This window comes from Rosa rugosa, chromosome 7 (genome assembly GCF_958449725.1).
Source record: "Rosa rugosa chromosome 7, drRosRugo1.1, whole genome shotgun sequence".
Classification (NCBI taxonomy): domain Eukaryota; kingdom Viridiplantae; phylum Streptophyta; class Magnoliopsida; order Rosales; family Rosaceae; genus Rosa; species Rosa rugosa.
The window spans coordinates 27538585-27557336 of NC_084826.1; the positions used below are offsets into that span (position 1 = coordinate 27538585).

The following is an 18752-nucleotide window of genomic DNA, read 5'->3' on the forward strand; positions in this document are numbered from 1 at the left end:
TGGGGGAATTTTCAGCAATTGGTTGTGTGTGCGTATATTGACTTCCTACATTTGATGTTCCTCCGGATGTATGGCTAAGGATGTCTTTAAATTGTGCAAAGCCCTCCACAACAGCGTAACTATCAAAACTCTGAAACATGTGTCTTTTGGTCTTCCCTTTTTTCTTCATCCCGTTATGCCACAATTTCTGTGCTTCATCTTGCTACGTAATTTAAAAAAAAAAACAATAACAAATGCAATTAGTACAAATATAAATATCGTTGTAATTACATCATTATTTATCAACTAATTATTTTAATTATAACGAAAAAAAATTATTACAATTAAAACGAGTTTATAATTACTACATTATTTATCATGTAATATTTTACTATAATGTATCAACAAATTAAATGATTTATCAAAAAATATAAAGGTCATAATTTTAATAAGAAAGTATCTCGCCGTTTTACAATAAAAATCAATAAGTACAAATATAAATATCGTTGTAATTACATCATTATTTACCAACTAATTATTTTAATTATAACGAAAAATAATTTTTACAATTAAAACGATATTATAATTACTACATTATTTATCATGTAATATTTTACTATAATGTATCAACAAATTAAATGATTTATCAACAAATACATACCTTATCAACCGCATTCGAACCGCTAGCTCTTGTACCAATTTTTCGCTTGCCTTAATGCACAATGCCACTCAAAGAGTTCAACCTTCAAAATTTTCCACCTTCCCTGCAAAGATTGGGTTGATCGGCTCTGCGGCCAATTTGCGTCAAAATGTCGCTTCACGCGCATCCATAAGTCGTTTTTTTTTCTGATTTGTGCCCACAGCCGGACATTGGCTTACAACTTTCCAAGACTTGCACAATTGAACATCTTCCTCATCCGTCCATCTCCTTTTATCTTGAGTATCTTCACTTTGATCTCCCTCTTGTCCAGCCACTGGATGTGTGTTTCCCCTTTGTTTGGCCATATTGGATAATGAAAATTTTGGATGATGAGAGCTATATGAAGAGGAGGAAGGTGTAACTATGAAATCAGATTTTTTGGGTGTGAGATGTTAGAAAAAATTGTAGGTATTTATAGAAAAATTTTTACAATTTTTTAATTTTTTTTTGTTACCGTTTCTAACCGTTAAAACCCAATATATGCATATTAATTCCATGACCGTCAGATCTCAACATTAATTGAAACCAACGGCCCAGATTAAAGGACCGTTGGTTTCAAATTTTCCTCTCCTACAACGGCTGCATGCCACGTGTCCCACTCTGCACCGCTAGGCGTCAAAAAATTTGGCAGACACGGTTTGCCAGCTGCCTCTCCCTCATTCGTCCGTGTGCTCCACAAACCCTCCCAACCGCGTCTGTCGCTATTCCTTTTTTCTTGACGTCAGCCACGTTCTTCTCAATTCTGATGTGGCAGCTGCCAGCTGGGCAAGCCGGGTCATAGTTTTAGTCACAGGCTTGACTAATTCTTTGCCCTTGGTCATGCAAAGCCAACTCTTGGCTGGGGAAGTTTGGGTCGGTGGAAGCTGAAAATAGCTTTAGCTGGGCAACACATCATCATTTCTAAGTCCATGCCCGGTCAAGTGCAAAACGCTGCACTTGCTCTTATAATCAGTTCGGTTATGAAGTCAAATATGTTGGAACCGTTTTGAGACCGAACCGACTCTAAACGGTTCGGTTCCTTAAGAACTTGTTCTAACTGCCTGGAACCGTTTCATTTATCATTGAAAATTACTGATTCACTGGCATAAAAAGTTTCAAAGTTCAAGTCATATCAGAAATACAAATTTGTTCACATTGAAGTTAAGTTACAGCCATTTCAAACATCAAAGTTCAAACTCAAGTACTTAACAAATTGAAAACTTAACAAATAGCACAGAAAAGACATTAAGTTCAATTCATGATTTGAATCTTGAAGTAGCAATGCAGCTGGAGATCTCCAAGGCAACAAGCATATGTCCAACTTCAATATTTCCTGGCCTGAAATCAAGACGACAAGCAATATTGTTATGAACAACTCACTACGCCAATAATATGATCAGACGACAGTTTTTCACTGTCGTCTGATACCCCTCTTTGCTGTTGACTGAGTGAGAGCCGTCTGATGGAGGTATCAGACAATAGCGAGATTCTGTCGTCTGAAGAAAATTTGGACAAGAGCAAGAACTAACAAGGCTGTTGTCTGAACACCAGAAAAGACAACAGACCTCCTAAATAGTTGTTGTCCAAAGTGAATAAAGTCATCAGAATGTAAACAAAATGATCTTCTGAGGTCATTTAGGACAACATTTTTCTCATAGTAAAATGTTGTTTGTAGTCAACTCAAACAACATCTTTCTAGATTTTGCAGTTATTGAAGTTTATTTTCAACCATGGTTTTGCTACTATGATGTACTGCTTGTTGAAGTGAGACAATGTTTAATTTGTATACTATGTTGTTTTGCTTTTGGTCAAACAATAGCATATTTGTAGTTTGGGCACTATGATGTAGTGGTTAATGAAGTGAGACAACAGAATATGTACCTTTAACATTGTGTTTTACAATGTTGGGCAATAGAACCAGTGTAAAAGATGTTGTTTGTTATGTTGTATAGACAACAGTTTTTTCACTTGAATTTTTTGTGCTCAATTGTCAGACAATGGTTTTCTGGTGAAATTGCATTGTCTGAGATTGGATAAGAAGACATACATTATGGATATTGCATCTAACAAAAACCTATCAATCAACGCATTTACGAACACATCCAATATTGATACCAAAAACTTTCCATTGATTCCAACAAGATCTACAATATTCCATTAGTTCGATTCATTCCAACATCGATCAACATAGTAATCAACACCTTGATGCCTACACATATACATTAAAACCAAAAACATGTGCTTGTATAACTCTGTCCAATGCACATTCACCATAATATGCCTATACATAAAGGCCAAAAATGGCAACTAGCTAGGGTGATCAAAATACCAAAAACATTATCCCATGCATTTACCAGCTATGTGTGATACTTCATGACAAACTTAGCCCACTCTGTCCTCACAGCATCAAGATCCTTTTAGGTGTAAACCAGTTCCTTGGATGATCGCCGCTGCCACTGAAACAAATATAATACTATCTCAACATCACAAATCACATGCAACAAGAAAATGAAGTTACAAAGCAGTTTAGGCCTAAATTTCAGGCTTTACCTTTGATGCAAATTCCAGATTCCTATCCTCAACTTTTTTATTCATGAACCGCATGATGAATATGCCACAATCCTTGTCAGTTTGCTGCACCGGAATACCCTAAAAACAATACATTACAAGAGCTCAGCAGTGCACTAACCATCATATGTACCAACCAAAGTAGAAAGTGTAAACCTATAAATGAATACTAGCGCTAGACATACCGCCATGTTTAAATATGCAGAATGAGGATGATATATATGAAACATATATAGATTTATAGCAACCCTTTTCTGTTTTATTTAGAGAGATATGTTAATTTCATTAATTTACTGTCAACGAAAATAGTTTCTAACAAGGTGCTGTATTTTGAGCTTGCAACGATATATTGTTGCATAAGCTTCTCTGTGACTCAACATTCCAAAGGTGAACTTCACCTAGTCCTCTCCTTGCTTTCGTGTACTGAACATCACTTATGTATACTGTCATTTGATCCATGAACAATGACCGGTGTTCTTGGAGGAAACCAGCTATTTAGGTGTGCGCTCACTGTGTTTGACTATGGCTGATGGAGGAAGAGTGCCAATGCAGATCTCATGAACTGTTGCAAAAAGCGGAAAGAACTATAACCACCCACGGTGTCTTAAAACTTCATAAACCTCTTTTGCTGTTGACACACCCTTCATAAAAGAGAAAGGAACATCCATAAAACACATAGTTTCATGTCAGAGAAAGAGGCTTCGTAAATCCCCCATATATTTATTATTCTTAGTTCTTCTAAACTCTAGAACTGACGAGGTGTGAGTATTCACTCATGAGAGATTGTGTTTATTAATTGTATTATATCTGTACAAATTATTATTCATTTTAAGTTATTCAAGCTGCAGCTTTGCTTATGCACTCACAATACAAATCCTCCCAATTAGCCACCACATACTATTAACAAGGTGAAAAGAGCTAATATATGTTTCATATATATCATCCTCATTCTGCATAATTAATTCAAACATAGATTTATAGCAACCCTTTTCTGTTTTATTTACTTTCACATTCAAATTAGCAGAAAGAGAAGCACTGAAGCAGAAACACTAACAAAAAAATGGTAGGGACTAAGTACTAGGAAGGTCCTACTGACCCTTCAACAAAGCACCCAATGTAATTAGCAAAAAGACAAGCTTTACCTCATCCCCTAGTTCAATTAAACATAACGAACACCCAAAGAACAACCCCCAAAAAGTTACAAGGTTCTGCATCCGGATAGTTCGGACTTTACTACTACCCGAAGCTGACTCAGTAACTCTTCCTTGTGTCTCCCACACTTAGCATTCTGATTCTGATTTTGATTCAACAACAACATACCAAAACCAAGTCAAAAATCACAAAACCAATCTAAGAATCCTTGCTAACAAAACAATCTCACTGGAATCAAAATCTGATTTCAAAGCAAGGTTTAAATTTCATACATGAGGCAGGAGAGGAACCCCATAGCCTGAAACTTATGCGGATTCGAAACAATTAAATCATCAAGACTAACAACAGAGCGAGTTTCCCAATCCAGAAAATCCGAAAACCCATCAAACAAACCCAATGATGGTTACCTGAGTGTTTTCTGAACTTTTTGCAAGTCTGTTATCCGACAACGACGACACTCGGGTTTCCTCCGGCGAAGAACAACCACGCGCTGCACTGAGGAGGAACTTAAGCCGGCCAACTCCTTAATTGAACCCAAACCCGAATCAAATCTGTATATTCCAAAAGGCCAAAACATATGTTGATGCGTGTTCATCCCATATCTGAAAGATCAATTGGGGGTTTCAAAACGATTCCCCCAAATCTAATCCAATCTTCAAAATCCTAACCCTAGACAATCAAAAAAAGGCTCCAGAGATTGAGAAATACCTGCATCGAAGAAGGCAGAGGGGCGTAGACTAGAGCGGAGTGGAACCTGAGCTCCTCCTTCATGAAATCGAAGAAGAGCAGAGCGAGAGTGAGCGGAGGAGAGAGAGGCAGTAGTGGCTTTGGTGTTCGTGGAAAGAGAGAGGTCCTTGGGGACTGAGAGAGAGGTCAGAGGACTGGGTTTGAGTCGAGTTCACAGTTTTAGAACTTTTTTTTGATGACAAATGTTTTAGAACATTGGTAAGAGAGTGTGAAAAGGTTTTCTATGAAAAGGGGGAAATTTAATTTTTGGTCAAAAAATGGGCGGGCAAAATGAAAGTTTTGTTAGTCATGGAGGGATTGAGTGAAAAATTTGAGTTTTGGTTAAGTATGAAAACTCACACAACATAAATTCATATCCATTGTCTGAAAAAGAGTTGCACAACAGACTATAGAAACAACAAATAATTGTTGTCTGAATCCATTTGTTTAAAGGTATTTTGCACAACAGAATAAAGCAGCAATAAACGACTGTTGTCTAAACCGAATGAGTCAGACAACATCAAAATATAGTGATTGTTTGATAATACATTGCACAATAGAAATGTAAAAAGAGTTGTCTGAATAGATTTATTCAGACGACATCAAATTTCAACCATTGTCTGAATAATAATGAAACAACATCAACAATTATTATGTTGTCTGAAACTAGCTATTTGGACAACAGCAATCTGAAAATCTGTTGTCCGTTTAAAAAATGCGAACAACATCACACCTATTTTACAATAACTGTTGTATGATTGAATCATACACGATAGAATAATTCTTGCTGTCGTCTGAATTTTTCAGACGACAGATAAAATGTGCGCAGTTGTCTGATGCATGTTGTCTGATTCAAATATTGGCGTAGTGACTTGTTGAGTTTGAACAGAAACTAACAATAGACAGAAACTATAGCCTAAACCCTAACTCGTTCAGCAAGCTTAGCTTCTTTAACATATTAAGAACAACCTGGACCATATTGAGATTAACAGAAAAATCTTCAAATTTATATTTTATATGCCTCCAAAACAACAAAAATCATACATTTATACTTGAGGTTTAGCTTAATATTATACAACTGACGAGCTTGGCTAGGATAGTATCTATGCAAAACCTCACTCACAAAAACCATCTTGACAGAAACCTGCTTTCATTATTCATCTCACAAAATTCAATCTTGCAACTGCATGGGTAGAAATTACTTATATGATGCAAAACTGGCAGTGCATGGAATCTATGAGCTGAAAGGCAACTATACGACAATGAGAAAAGTGGAGCAGCAAGCCTATATGAAATGTCACAGATAGGATATCACCACAGAATGGACTGCAAATAGAATATACATATAAGTGTTTATATAAACTGTTAACAGTCAAAATCGGTCATCTAATTACTCTATGAGCATGCAGCCTAATAAAAATTGTAACTAGTGGTGATCAATTATCATATACAAAATGCGGCATTCATATTTCATACACACGTACATTTCATTGCATTCATAATTTCACACACACAAGCTTGCTGCATTCATAGTTATTAATTAATTACATTAACAACATGAATATACACTTTATACTTACAGTCCATATCTCATTTTTTGGTTGCTTTTCCTGCATCAGACTTCTTGTGCATTTTTGGGGCCTTTGGGGCCTTTGCTGCCTTTTCTGCATCACGCTTTTCTCTTTTTTCTCTTTCTTCTTTCTCTTGTTCTGCATTTACAAAAATGAAATGCTTGTAAATGCATGAAAGGCAGTAGCAACTTAAACATAACAATTTAACATGTATAGTTTAACATGAAAGGCAGTAAGCACAATGATTTAACATTTACACATATTTTACCTTTCTCAACAGCTTCAAGCCACACCATTTCCTCAGGTGTAGGAGTGTATTCTAGACCTTGAATGCTATTAGACTTTAGCCAATTTTGGAGGCAAATTAAGGCCTCCACAGATCTAGGAGTTAATGAACTCCGATGTGGATCAATCACTCTCTTGCCAGTGCTGAAGCATGATTCGGAGGCCACTGTGGAGACTTGAATTGCTAAAACATCCTTAGCAACTAATTGCAGATTGGGATACTTGCTTCCATTAAGCTTCCACCAAGTTAATATCTCGAATTCAGTCCCTTTAGGAGGCTTTTCAATGGGGTCAAGTAGATATCTATCTACTTCATGACTTACAACAATTGTATCACCCTCTTCTAACTCCCTATCCCAATCCTCAAGAAGTTCAGTCATCTTCCCACTCACACCAGTCGAACGATAGATGTTGCTGCTGCTGCTACTGGCAGCAACTTGTTCTTGTGCATATTTGCTGCCTTTTGGCCCACTTTGAGTACCAAATGCAGAAGCATACATATCTGTTAGACCGATTATCAAGTCCTTCACTTCTCCAACTTGTTTCTTCACAATTTCATGATCGAAATTAAGCATTTTTTGGCATATTCTTTGGAAGTTTAACAGCTTATACCTTGGATCCAAGACTAGAGCAACCAGCAGCAGCTGGTTGCAGTCATCCATAGATCCAAAGTACTTCTTGTACTTGCTCCTCATGTTTACAGCCATGTGAAACAATAATTTTTCAGCATCACTTCCATCTGATGAATAAGGCTGCATGAACAAGTCCTCAATTTCTGATTCTATCGTGACCATGTGATGGAAGGCTTTGGGTGCAGTAGGGTGGTTTATTGCACTCACCCTCACTGTTACATCGAAGAAAATCTTCAAAAACTTCACAAAAACACCAGCCTTGTCCTAATCTGCTTCATTAGGTGGTCCTACCCTTCTCGTTGAGTTTCGTTGCCTTGCTTCAACAAAATTCTCTTCCTCTGCCTCATATTCTTCCTCATTCTCATCGAAGTAACTCCTCCACTTCAAATCCTCCTCCTCAGCCATCCTATCAAAACCCCGTTTAAGCTGCAATGCAGTATCCAACATGATGTAGGTGGAATTCCACCTTGTTGGAACATCTAAAACACAAACTTTATTGCTGTCCAAATTTTCATTCTCGACACAAATCTTAAAAGCATCAAGCCTAGATGGTGAGCTCCTAACATACCTAACTGCATTTCTAATGCTAGCAATAGACTTGTCCAAAATATGCAAACCAGACTTAACGATCAGGTTTACAATGTGAGCCAAGCACCTCACATGTAGAAACTTTCCTCCAAATACTTGTTGCTGATCAAGATTAGACAATTTTTTCCTAATGTAATCAATCGCCACCTTGTTGGCTGAAGCATTATCTACACTAATGGTTAAAACCCTCTTGATTCCCCACTGCAGCAAACAACACTCAAGAATCTTACCTATGGTGTTTCCCTGATGGTTTGGAATTAGACAAAAGTTAAGCACCCTCTCGTGCATTCTCCATCCATTATCTATGAAATGAGCTGTAATAACCATGTAGTTTATGTTTTGAACCGATGTCCAAGTATCGGTTGTCAAACACACACAATGGTTGTTTAGCTCCCTCTTCAGCTCTGCCTTCTTTGCATCATACATCCCCAAGAAGGTTTTCACTATGGTTTTCCTACAGGGAATGGAGAAGTTAGGGTCTGCTACCTTACAAAACCTTTTAAATCCCGGTCTTTCAATGGCACTAAATGGGAGTTCATCAATTACAATCATTTCAGTCGCAGCTATGACACAATTATCTTGACTCCATTTTAAAACAACTTCATCAGACCCATCGAAGTTCAGATGAGTCTGACCGTTGCTTAAATCTGTTCTACCAGGGTATCCACTGCAAACTTACTCGATGTGTTTTCTAAGACTACTAGTGCCATTGTCAGTAGAATGACAAGCAAGATGAGTAAGGCAATACTTACACTGTGCCCTCTTGGTGTGCCCGACAATAGTTTCCTGTCCATCAACGGTCTCGATGATGGGATGATCTTCCTTGGTGAAATGCTGCCAGACCTCGGACCTCTCTCTTATCATGACACCTCTACTTTTCCTCTTCCTCTTCATTGCACCAGACTTTGTCTTCTTTGATTTCGGAATAGGCACTTCCTTTGCATTCTTCGGAGACTTGCCTGAATGGCCTGATTGTTCACTTCCACTTCCACTTCCATTTACAGGGACAATAGCAACAACCTTTGTTGAATCCATGTTAGCCTGCATACAAATGAATGATTTTAATCATATGAATCAAGCCAATACAATTCGACAGCCCGATCAATTTAATCATACAATACAAGAGAAACTCACCAAGAGTTTCAGAAAGGGGCTTTAAGCTTGAAGAGTCAAAAATCGAACCCAGAAAGTAGACAAGAATTTCTGCTTTGCTGCTCGAGGAAGAGTTCGCGGCTATCCGACTGAAAACCCAAAAAATCAAGGAGATATTCATAAGAGACAAATCAATTGAAAACCCAGAAAGTAAAATCCCAGACAAATCGATTGCAAACCCAGAAAGTAAAATCTCAGACAGATCGATGAGAGTAGAGCGAGAAAAATGAAAGCTTACATTGAGAGTAGACTCAATAGAGCGGTGGCCAACGCAGATCGAAGATGGATCATCAACCAAATCGCAGATGGGGCTGTATCAACCAAATCGCAGATGGCCAACACAAATCGAAAACGTGGGGTTTCTGGGATCCAGACTTTTAGATAGGCCGTTTCGCTCGTCTGGGTTTTGATCATAAGAATTGCTAAATTGGAGTTTCTGTTTGCTCGTCTGGGACTCTGGGTTGGAGACTGAGAGAGTGAGAGTTTGAGAGAAGATAGGGTTTTGATCGAATGGGCAGGAGATAAGATGAGAAATTTTGATCGCATTTGGAAGACTAATCACATGAGAAGGGGTTTATTTTACAGAAATTCGGCCCTATATCCAATTATACACTGACATCTGTATTCCGATTCCAAGGGGGTTTTAAAAACAAGCACCGGAACCGAACCATGAAGAGATCGACAGGATCCGAACCAGAAAAAATGCACGTACATATGTTGTAGAACAGAACCGAACCGGGTTTTTCGGTGCGGTTCCTCCGGTTTTACGGTTCCAAATCCCAGGCCTATTACATACTAGGGGAGAATGGCAACTATGCAAATTTTTACAAAATAAAGACAAAACCGTCATTTTAATAATTGGCTCCGCTAGGCTCGAGTTGCTACTATTACTGGCTTAGTAATTGTACCAGGCATGCAATCAACTTTAGTATATGTACAAGTGTAGATAGAGGCTTCCAAATCCAAAATCGATAGAAGCTTACATACCCAGCAGGGAGAATGGCAACCATGCAAATTTTTACAAAATAAGGACAAAACTGTCATTTCAATAATCGAATCGGCTCTAATGGCTACTGTTACCGGCTTAGTAACAGTACCAGGCAAGCGATCAACTTTAGTATATGTACTAGCAAATTGACCCGCAACATGTTTTTTTTTTCAAGTTTCATATATAATAAATGAATACTCGCAATCTAAAAAACATAGGCGTTTCTTAGAATATAATTTGTTTTATTGTTGATAATAGATTAGCAACAAATGGGATACGAAATACAAAACAGAATTTTTCTACCTTACCAAAAAAAACAAAAAAAAAAAAACACTGAAAGGCTATGGCAGGATTGTAATTTCAGTCAAAACATGGGGGCAAAATTGTCTTTTTGAATGAATACTGATGGAACTGACAATGGCAAATTGTAAATCAAGAAAAACAAAGGGCAAAACCGTCTTTTCACCCCCTTATAAACAGTGGTACGGGCTTTTGTATATTTAGAATTATATAATGTCTTTTGCGTGGAGGATAAGGCACATGTTATGCTTCTGTTTGACTCTTTAACATAAACAAAGCAACCTACTACTTTTTGACTCTTAACATAAACAAAGCAACCTAATTGAGAACTTAAGGTAGGTTCTGGATGACAATAAACAAGAACACATCTTATTATATTCATGTTAGTTATGAGTTGTTTTTCATTAATTTGTTGTACAACATGATACATCATACATGTCATTTCACACTGGATGAATATGAAAACGCTATGTTCAAATCAATTTGCCTTGTGTTTTTAGACTTTAAGCACAATAAGGATGTCAATTTGCTTCATTGACTCAAAGATGGAGAATTACTCTTCAACTTTCTAAGCGAACAAGTCGACGATCTCATCTAATGTCTTCCCCAAATTATTGCTCCTTGATGAGTCCCTCCATGGCAGCTCTAATGTGAGCTGCAATCAGTTGGCTAGTCTTAACCTTAGAGATGGCAAGTTTTCCATCATCTCCTCTAAGCTAACACATCCATTCTGTCTACTGCAGCTTCCAATTCTTGAGAAGATGCAGAGTGATGAAGAAGAAGGTAATTAAATGAATCTATCTTCTTTTCTCAAATTATTCCCTGGATAGCCAAAAAACACCTCTTTTTTTTTTTTTTTTTAACAAAATTGTGTTTCAACTCTCGTTTCAAATTTAACATATGAGTTTTTGGAAATATTTTACTTTCTTAATTCAATAAATTTTTTCATCCGTGGGTACTTATAGTGACCCTATAACATCATAAGAATCAAAATTTTGAAAGAACATTCTCTTTAGTGCTGTTGGAGACATCATTGAGTATAAAATAAGTGCAAATTTGGTGTATGATGTCTCCTACTCCCAAGATTAGGAGCTCAAGTTTTAGTAAAGGGAAAAAAAGTAAGAGTATCGTACCCAAGGGATTGAGTAACTCTACCCTAACTAGATCACCATGAAAATAAACCTAGAAAACACATATAAGTCTACCTTTTTACAAGTTCACAACCTTAGCCCTTTGGAAGTTAAAGAGCATGAGGATGGTATTAACAATTGTGGTAATGAGCGGCTTGGTTGATTTTAATTTGGATAAAGAAAATTAAATGCATAAAATAAAATAAACAAATAAAAATGTAAAGACTAAATTAATGAGAAGAACAGAGACTTAGGAATCACACCTAACCTTACTCATGCACAAAATGTAACCCATATTTGATGTAATAACATGCTTTGATAAATTTCCCCTTAGTGGTTTGATGAAGCTACCAAGAAAGCAACTAGTCATGCAATTTAACAATCTCTTCCGAAGTAAAGCTAAATTACACAACCTTTATACCATTCAAATCTTCCGAATCCTAAATGGCCTATGGTGCCGTGAGCCTAAATTCTTCCGGAACCTAAACTCACAACATCATGCTTTAATTTCAAGGTAAGAAATTGAAGCAACTTAGTTCTTCCCGTAGGAATAAGCTAAGCCACCACCTATTTAGCTACACATGCTCACGGAATCAAGAGTTTATCAAGTTCATGTTTCCGATTCATTAATTTCCTAAAGCATGCTTCTAGGTGATAAATCTATAAACACACTTAGGATACATGAAAATATAGTAGCCAAAATATTCAAAACATGCATAAACATCAAACCACATGAAAATTTACATTATTTGCACATAAGCCACTCACAACACATGTTATTACAAATACAAGCCATGAACATCATATTAAAGAGAGAAGGAAGACAAAAGAGAAGAACTACCCAACCTCCCACCTAGCTCTCAAAGATGTCAAATGATGAGAGAATTGCTTCAAGGTATGAGATTTTTGGTTTTACAACCCAAAACACCATACACATCCACAAAACTCAAGGACAAAGAAGAGCAACGGCTTGGATGTGTGAAAGTAAGTGTTGTGATTGATTTAGAGTTGTAGTAACTTCGGTTTTGGTGAAACCCAAGTGCCTACACACCTATTTCTCACACAAACTCAAAGAACTATGTACAAGGTATGAAAAACTAACCTAAAACTAGAGAAAATAGAGATTTTGATGCTCCAAAATGGGGGAGCCAAGGGGATGCACGGTTTTGGGGAGAGAGAATGGGCTATTTAAAGGTCAAGGCAATTCAAATCAAGGGTGGAGATCAAAAGAAATGAAGGGCTAGATGTGATTGACAAATGTATAAGCACAAAATGTGGATGTAGTTTTTGACTCTACATAGAAATGACCTAGAAAGCCCATAGATATTTTGGTGGAGGAGAAAAACTAAGGGTAGAATGGCCATTGTGTAAAGGAACAAGGTAATAAATGAGAGATAAAAGTGTAAGGTGTAAGAATTGGACCACTTGTCCTCTTTCAAATTTTGAAATTCAAAATAACCTAGACCTAAAGTCTGTAACCCTAGTCAGGTCTTCCTTGTCCTCCACACATGTTCTCGGCCCGACCAACTCGGCCGGAAATGTCCGGAATCCGGCGTTGACCACCGTTGACCCATTTTTTGTCCGTTTGCGCACTTTCTTCTCCTTTTTTCCTTCAATTGAATCTCCACCAAATGGCCTTTGACTTCTTCATACCAAATATTCCTCCATGAGTGTAGATCATCCTGGTAAAATTTGAGAGCTTAATTCACCGTGGTTTTCCCGAAAATGCTGCCGGAATCAGTACATGTCCGGTTTTTTTGCAGTTTTTGTCTTCTAGTGCAAAAACTTGCACCGATCTTTTGAAGTCCTTCCACTCCGAACTAGCTCTTTATCTCTTCATAAGAAATAATACTTAGGATGTCTATAATGGATCTGGAAATTTTTTTCATCTGATTTGGAGTTCATTTGGTTAGGCTTCCGCCCCTCCTTCCTTGCCTAGGTTGGTTTCTCCTAACCGGAGTAGGAAAATGTGCTAAAGTTGAGTTTTTAGGGCATTTCCAAACTTTTCCATTATTTCCTAGCATGATGAGGAAAACATAATAAATATATAAAAATAAACACAAAGTTAAGCAAAAGTGCAAGATTAGAGGAATAATTACTAGGTAATTATGTACCTAACAAGTGCCGCTGCGCTAGGATTCTTGAAAAAGGTGCTTGCCTCTGTCCAACGGCCCATCCATAGACGGTATCGTCAGACAGGCCTGCTTTGTTGATGGGTGAACATGGTGCACTAGGTCGGGGTGGTGTCACGACAGCAAGTCGAGGCTTTTTCAATCTCTGTTGGTCGAGTTGGAGGATCCAAATGGTGGCGTTGGATCTGACTGACGCTAGGTTGGGATCAGATTAGTTCGATAGGTTGGCTAGGTCATTTTTCTGAGCTGTCCTGTGGATCGATTTGGGATCTCAGGCATGGTATCCGGATCTCAACCTGTGCTTCCTCCGTTAGTTTGGTGGCAGTAGACTAACAGTGGCGATGTTGGGGTCAAGTGATCTCAGGATTGGTGGCTCGTGCTGGCGAGCGCCGATGGGGTTGCATGGATGGAGGCGGTTAGACAACGGTGGAGGGGCAGCAAAGACGGAGTTACGAAGATGGTTGACTGGCAGGGACGAGATTGGGCATAGCTGGTTGGCTGGTGTGCTCTCCCTACTACGTTGGATTGGGCTTGGGCTGGTGGTTGGCCTGGTTCAGGCTCAATTTTTGGGCCCTGCCCTGTTTGTTCTTTTCTTTAATATTGTTATTTATTTATGTTGTTTTTTTATGTTGTTTTTTGCGAGCAATAAGTCTCTACATGTGTTGTATATGGCTAGTTAGGCTATATGCCTGTGTGTGCACTTTAAGTGCCTTGTCTACTCTAGGTAGCCGGCAAGTTCTTTGTGTTAACGTTAACCGAAGGCTCTAGTTAGCTTTAGAGAGAGAGAGAGAGAGAGAGAGTAAGTGTGAGACACAAGAAGTATAGTGGTTCGTCTCCAGCCTTAGCTGGAAACTACGTCCACTTGAAGTGTTGCATATATGAGTTTGGGCCTTGCAGCCCAAATGGATTACAAAGTATATAATGGGATGTTGAGTAAGTGGGAATGAGTCTCCTTTTATAGGGAAGGGAGGCTCCTTCCTTTACATGTTTTCCAATGTGGGACAAGAAGTCTTTATTCTAGTGTAGAAAGTTTATCATGGAGGCATCTTGGCAAGGTCAGACAGGTGGCTTCCCGACAAGCTCTTGGTGACTTCCGACTACCACAGGGAAGCTTGAGTGTCGAGGTACGAGATGTGTGTTGTGGTCGGGTCCCACCATGGCTTGTGCGCCCACTAAGAGGATGTTACTTATGCTTGGTGATGTAGCAAATCCTCCATATTATTGGAGGTATGTACAAGGCTCCGAAGTCCCCAAGTAAGAGGAGCTTCTTGGTTGGGGAGTTATAAACATGATGTCATCAAGCATAAGTGACGTCTGAGAGGCGCCTAGCCCATACAAGTCCCCGAACTTGTTAAGCAAGAAGGGACTCGTTAACCTGCACAACAAAGACAAAAGCGCGTAGATGTAGAATGCTTGTTGTATTGGGCAACATATGTGAGTTGCATTGATATGCATTAGCATATACGAATGTACGAGGTGCATGTTACATGTTGATGTATACATGTGAATGGTGCCGAGTAGGATCGATTATGACTTATAGACTCAAGAGCGCATATGGTTGTGTGAGCATACTAAGAATGAGCATACGGATTGCATATGATAAATGCGTAATGCGTGCAAGAAAACGAACAAGGTCGAGTTTGACGAGGTTACGCTCGTGAGGTGTAAGTTGCATGAGTGCCGTGAATGCAAGAGTTTGTGACTCATGAACAATGAATACGCGAACGCTTGCATTTGTTTGGTTTTCGATCGTATTAATGGAATGTGAAAAGAATTCAATTTGTGGCAATCGAAAAATGGTAGAAGAATTCAATGTTCCATTATGTGGAGGAGATGTGAGTGTAAAGCTCGGGGGTACCGGGAAGGCATGAGTAGGAAAGCTCAAGGGTGCCGGGAAGGCCAAAGCTTGAAGCTCGGGGGTGCCGGGAAGGAGTGAGCGGGAAGCTCAAGGGTGCCGGGAAGGCATGAGTAGGAAAGCTCAAGGGTGCCGGGAAGGCCAAAGCTTGAAGCTCGGGGGTGCCGGGAAGGAGTGAGCGGGAAGCTCAAGGGTGCCGGGAAGGCGTAAGCGGGAAGCTCGGAGGTGCCATGAAGGCGTAAGCGGGAAAGCTCAGGGGTGCCATGAAGGCGTGAGCGTTAGAGCTAGTGAACGGGAAGCTCGGGGGTCCCATGAAGGCGTGAACGTTAGAGCTCGTGAACGGGAAGTTTGGGGGTGCCGTGAAGGCAAGAGTGTGAAGCTCGAGGGTGCCGGGAAGGCATGAGCGTTAGAGCTCGTGAACGGGAAGCTCGGGGGTACCGTGAAGGCAAGAGCGCGAAGTTCGAGGGTGCCGGGAAGGCATGAGTATTAGAGCTCTTGAGCGGGGAGCTCGGGGGTGCTATGAAGGCGTGAGCGTTAGAATTTGTGAGCGGGAAGCTCAGAAGTGCCGTGAAGGCAAGAACGCGGAGCTCGAAGGTGATGCCTTGAGGCATGAGCGTGACCGTTGCTAATTATGCTGGACTGTATGTACAAGTCCCCGAAGTCCCTAGTCAAGAAGGGTTTTCTTGCGGTGTTGATAACAAAGAGTGGCTTTGTGCTTTATTGTGAGCATAATTAGTGCAAGTGCGTCTTCCATCTAGAATTGGTCGGAGCAAACGCTTATACCCTTTCGGGTGGGCCCCCTGCTAGGCCCTCCAAGGAGTCCCCCACTCCTGGCTATAGACCTTCGTATGGTCTGAAAATTGTTTGATGAGGGGAGCTGCGTATAAGCAGTGGGCGTTAGGTGGCGAACCTAATCTTTGATACCCAAGCATCGAGGGTTAACTGCCGGATCAATGGCTGCAGTGGGGTGAGTTAACCGGTCTCTTTACTCTTTCCCAGAAGAGAAAATTTTGACTGCAATGCCGCGTAGCGGTCATCGTCATTATAAGGCGTTGTCTTACCGCTTGGCGGTTGGTCATGGACCATAGACTCTTGGAGTCTAGACCCGTTTAGGTCTCTTTCCCATGGGGAGAGTTTTACAAAGTATGGTGCCCAGAGGCTAGACCATATGTTTACATATAGAGTATATGTAAAGTTTGTAATTGTACGAACAATGACAAATAAGTATAGCAAGTAATAATATATGGATCTTATGGCCATGTGACATGCATATTAGATAGTTGCAATTGTGATGGGTGTCCATATAAAATTTTGGGAGTAGCTCCCGATGAAAGCTATGAAGCATGGTGAACCTAGAGCTTAACTAAAGTATGTTGGATATATTTGAGCAAGTTAGGTTGTGTTTGAGCAAGTTGGGTGTAGTTGAGCGGGTAGGCGCTATGCGATCATGTGGGGCGTGGCCCAAGCAAGTCGTGGTCATGCTCGATACCCAATCGAGTCGTTATCCAAGCATGTTTAATTAAGTCATAAGTGTCACAAGCTTCTAGATATGGCATAGTTTGTTTAAGTGATCGAGTGTCACATTAAATTGATTTAAGCATGGCATGTGTATAGCAAGTACTTGTAATAAAGTTGCTAATAACATTTTTGAATTGTTGTAAATGTTTAGAGATCATGGAGACATGTTAAGGCATGACAATACAAGCCTAGTAGGTGTGCTACTACAATTGATACATATTGTAAGCATGCATTCCTAAAGTCATGGAAGCATGTAAAGACATATCAAGTGTGATATATTGTGGGCATGCTTAAAAGTAGTAAAAACATGTAAAGGCATGGCAATGGTTCTAATTGCAAGTGCGTAAAACATAAAATATAGTTACTTATCTTATGCCGATTTGAAGTGAGCTGGAGTTAGAATTGATATAAGTACTCAAATCATGTTGGAGTTGCCCAAGTATGACGCTTCATGTGATCGACGAGTGAGGTGTTCCGATAAAGTGCACTAATGGTCATCGAGATTTTCTTTGCAAGTAAATGCTCGATAGGAATAGTTAGATCTCCTTGAAACAAAATGAATGATTAATATAAGATTTGTGAAATCAAATACTATAGCTTGCATATGTATTTTTGATAAAATATTAAGCAAAGCATATAAGCAAGTTGTAGTTGATGGCAATGTGATTTTCAAATTGGCAATGAAAATAAGTCATTATGTGGGCACTAGGCGCTGAAGCCTATACAAACATTGAACTATAATGACTGGATTGGGTTTGGATAAAAAATCGTTGCTATTTTGAATACAGCATGCGCAATTATAATGCCGAGAAACATATACGACACGTGATACTAAGCATAGCAATTGTCCATGCGGTCTTTTGATCAAGAATGATCATGTTATATATGTATGGCATAGCAACATGGTTACATGCAATTAGTGTGCATCCCATTTGGGATGTAGCAGCTCAAATAAAGTCTTGTGCATTAATAACTTAATATGCTTAGTTTGCATAGCTAGTTTCAATGACATAAGGCATATGTGTTAAAAGGCCAGTAGAGATGGCGCATGCGACCAATGAACAAGTACCAAAATAAGTAAGATATGATCATGTATAAGAGAGCTAGCATGTTCTTAATCTTTACCTTGAATTTCGATTTAACAACGAAACTTAGTGGGGCAAGCACATGAGTTTTGAATGAAAATATCAAGTAATCATGCTCCATAAGACGTACATAGATGATTCCATATCTACATATCCAGTACTGTGGGCAACATGCAATTATAGGAAGCCTATGTGTTGACAGAAGAATAGAACAAGCTAGGTGTCCTTGCATGTGCCATTGAATAAATGTGTTGGGCATGTGTAACTATATCATGGATGAAGAAGATGTAGGTTTTTTTTTGAAAGAAACTGCAAGGTACTTTATTAATGATTTAAAAGGTTACAATCATCACTACTAGAATTTTGTTCATAGACATCGGTTCTGGACCGATGTTAAACTAATTTTCGACCG

At 39.1% G+C, this 18752-nt stretch overlaps 1 long non-coding RNA gene across 1 annotated transcript; it reads right to left on the bottom strand.

The window, feature by feature from the left end:
• Window positions 1-2766: 2766 nt before the first annotated feature.
• LOC133723676 (uncharacterized) lies at window positions 2767-5292 on the bottom strand. The gene is made up of 4 exons (XR_009853192.1): window positions 5087-5292; window positions 4786-4929; window positions 3209-3307; window positions 2767-3114 (listed from the first exon to the last, which is right to left on the bottom strand). It is a non-coding gene; the product is annotated as an uncharacterized LOC133723676 (long non-coding RNA).
• Between the last annotated feature and the right edge of the window lie 13460 nt (window positions 5293-18752).